Raw genomic sequence first — 3,484 nt, 5'->3', positions numbered from 1 at the left:
CTCGCGGGGCCCCTGGAGCGGGGCTCTGGTGCCCGGGTGGGGCGGGCTTGGGCGGCGCCGGGCGCCCGCTGGCCGTTTGTTCCCAAATTAGTTGAAAGTGGAAACCCGGCGGGGGGGCGCGCCGGTCCCTGCGGGCGGTCCCCCGGGGTGTCCTTCAGAAGCGGACGCCATCTTCGCAGGGGCGTCTCCGCGGGTTCTGTTGGTCTTAACTTGCTGTTGGGCTAGAAATTCAGGGCCCCGGGGAGTTGGCAGGGCGCCCCAGCTTTCTGTTTTGAGAGAGATGAGCTGAGAGCCCAGGCTGGGACGCCGGGAGGGAAGCCAGACGCAGGGAAATCAGCCAGTCGATCCCGTCAAGTGCAAAGAAACCTTTCTGCACCCCACTGGTCCCTCTGCACCCTGCTAGTCCCTCTGTACCCCGCTAGGCCCCGCCCAGCGGGGAGTATTTATTCACTTTTTAATCAAAACTCAACTCTTGGTCTGTGGGAGAGCCCGGTGCCCACCTGCAGAGATGTGGGGTGGCCTCGCCCCAGAACAGGTGACAGGGCAGGCTGGGGCTGCCCTCCTGGGGGAGGGGGGTTGCGGCCGGGCGCCTGGCCTGGCACGGGGTGGGCCGGCAGCATCAGCCCAGTGCCACCAGCACTCCGCTCCGGCTGCAGTGTGCGGGCGCTCGCGCTGTGACGTGGGGGACACCGTTCTGGTTGCCAGGAGGGCCGGCCGCTTTTAGCCACCAGCAAGCCAGCAAACGCCCCCTCCTGGTGCCCAGAGCTGCAGGCCCCGCCACCCAGTCGCCAGCGCCGGTCACTAGAGGCCTCCCTGCTTCCCCCCAAGCGGCCGTCCAGCCCGAGGCCAGACGCATCTGCTCCCCCCGGGGCCTCCCTGCAGGGAGAGCTGTTTGCTGTCCCCAGCCCAGCCGGCCACAGGTTTCAGGAGAGCCGGCCAGGGAGTGTGTCCTCCTGACTGTCCCCAGAGCGAACCAAGACAGCTTCCGTCGGCGAAGACTGGCCTCCAGGCCTGGGGCTGCCCCCGAGTGGACCCTGGGTTGGCCTGCCTGCGCCCCACTCTTCAGGCCAAGCAGCATCTTGCCCAGGCGCCCGCCTGAGAGCTGGGGTCTCCTCAGCGGGCCCTGCCCCAGGTGGGCCCCAGGCTCTGGGGTGTCCGAGGAGCCCCCCTCCCTGCTGGCGGGTGCCAGGGACATGGAGCCTGCTCAAGACCGCTGGTCCTTCGGGTCTGGGGACCCGCGGGCCTGAGGCGGGGCGGGGTGGGGTGCAGGTGCACCCTGAGGTGCGTGAGAAGCACTGGCTGTCCTGGCCAGGACCCCACGCCACCGCGCAGCGCCCCAAGGCTGGCCTCCCGCAGGAGGAAGCGCCCTTCAGCTCGGGGGAGGGGTGGTTGTCCCGGGCACTCGGGGGTGCACCGCCTCCCTCACTGCGACAAAGTGGGGTCCAAGCCCTGAGCTGGAGGAAGCCCAGGGGAGCACAGCCAGCAGGGAGGCCGTCCCCACTGCCCACCCCTCCGGCCCCTCCCGCCCAGGCCCGCAGAGTCCTGGGGTGCCCACAGGCCTGCCCCAGGAACGCGGCTCTGGGCGCCCTCCTGCCCCCGGGGCCCACCCCAGCGGCCCCCTCGCCCTGCTGAGAGCGCTGGGCTCCGCCCGTGCCCTGCCCCGGGTTGGGTTATTGCCCCCTCTTGGACCTGCAGGTCTCCCCACCCCCAGGCCGCCCCCTCCCCGCGGAGGCCTGCGCCCCTAGTGGCCAGTCTGGAGCGGCTGCCCGGGGTGCCAGCCCCCCCGAGCTCCTGGGCCTCGGCCTCATGGCCCAGTGGAGTCGGGGTCACTGGTCTGAGGAGCGCGCCGTCTTCTCGGCTCTCCCAGCGCCGCCCCACAGGCCCGCTGGGCGTGGCCCGGGCGTGGCCAGTCTGGCCACCACTGCCCCTGGGCCTCGGCGGGCATCTCAGCTGTCTGGATTGACGGCGCCCTGGCGGGCCCCACATCCAGCACAGAGCAGGCGCGTCAAGGGGGCACAGCCGGGGTGGCCGGGCCCCACGGCGCGTGGGGTGTTCCTGGGCGTCAGTCTGTGTCTCGGGCCGTCGTGGCTGCCCACGGCCGCAGCAGCCGGGGAGGCCGAGGCAGCGTGCTCAGACCGGTTCTGCGGCGTCTCCGGCACCGGCTGCGCCCGCTGGCTCTGGCCCAGGACCCTGCGGGGCTCCCTCTGGGGGGCAGGAAGTGAGTCAGCCGGGACTGGCCCCACTCCCCTGGGGCGCAGAGAAGCCCGAGGCGGGACCCAGCGGAGCCCCATTGCCCCGTTTAAAACAGCTTTGGGGGGGCCGGCGGGGGCCGCACCACCTAGGGCGCAGCCCCACAGGTTGCTGTGGGTGGGCCGGCAGGCTCACCCTGCACCCCGAGACGTGAGAGTCGGCCCGGAGGCATGCGCCCCGGCTCGGGAGGCAAGGCGCCACGAGACCCCGCTCCCCGGCCAGGGGGCGCCCGCTCCCTAGGCCAGGCCGCTGCTCCGCTCTGCCCTCCAGACTGGCCCCCGCTGGCCTCGCCAGAGGCGCTGGGACAGGGGCCGCTCCGGGCTGCCCGGCAGGAAGGAAAGGGGGTCTCTGGCCCCGCAGCGGGGGCCCGCCCTGAGGACAGGGTGGCCGGGCCAGGGGAGGCTGCAGGCCCGCATTCAGCCCAGGACTGGCCAGGGCAGGTCGCACAGACGGGGTCAGAGCCTGGCCTGGGCCCCAGCCAGGGCACCGTTGAGGGAGGGGACAGTCCGTCCCACTGGCCCTGCTGAGCAGCTGCTCCCTGACACCCCGGGGAGGGGCCCCCAGGCCCCTGCTCAGATTCCTCCGCTGCCCGTGTGGCCCTGGGGTCCTGCCGTGTGCCCTGGACCCTGACCACGATACGCCCCATCTCCACGCCCGCCAGGAAGTCCCGGGGCCGGCGTCTGGCCCCAGCTGGACAGTCGGGCACCGCGGGCCTGTGTCTCCGACCCCTTGGGGTGGGGCACGTGCTGTGGGGACACTTGGGTGTCGGCGAGTGGGAAGGACCCAGAGGGCAGGGCCCGCCGGCCACAGCAAGGCTGGGGTGCGGCAGGGCCAGAGCGGCAGTGGAGGCCGTGGCCAGGGCCTGACTGGCGACCCCCCCTCAACGGGGCTGGGCAGGAGACCGGGGCTGCTGCCTGAATCTGGGGAGCCCCGGGGCCTCGCCTAGGGGGGCGGTGGGCTCTTAGGGCCTTCTGATGGGGCAGAGGTCAAGGCGCCTCTCCCCCACGGCCCAGCCGGCCTCCAGGTGAGCACAGCACCCCCAGGTGGGGGCCGCGGGGGGCTGGTCTTGGGGTCCCCTCTCGGGCCCAGGACAACGCTGCACGCCTGGGCGGTTGCGGCTCCTGGGACGGGGTCCCCTGCTGCCCGGGGGCGTAGTGTGTCCTCAAGTGCCCCCCAGAGGGGCGCAGCTAGTGGGCTCAGCCCCAGAGGGGGGGCTGGGACACCCTGCGGTGAG

The 3,484-nt window shown here is 72.6% G+C and overlaps 1 protein-coding gene across 1 annotated transcript in view; it reads left to right on the top strand.

Moving 5' to 3' along the window:
* Positions 1-3,484, top strand: part of UBE2F (ubiquitin-conjugating enzyme E2F (putative)) — a 37,594-nt gene that overhangs the window by 540 nt on the left and 33,570 nt on the right. The window contains exon 2 of the mRNA XM_012725138.1: positions 793-799. The gene's annotated coding sequence lies outside the window, so the exon portion shown is untranslated. The remainder of the gene's footprint in view (positions 1-792; positions 800-3,484) is intronic.

This window comes from Condylura cristata, unplaced genomic scaffold (genome assembly GCF_000260355.1).
Source record: "Condylura cristata isolate star-nosed mole 26May11 unplaced genomic scaffold, ConCri1.0 scaffold00002, whole genome shotgun sequence".
NCBI lineage: Eukaryota > Metazoa > Chordata > Mammalia > Eulipotyphla > Talpidae > Condylura > Condylura cristata.
This window is presented reverse-complemented; position numbering and strand designations above follow the sequence as displayed.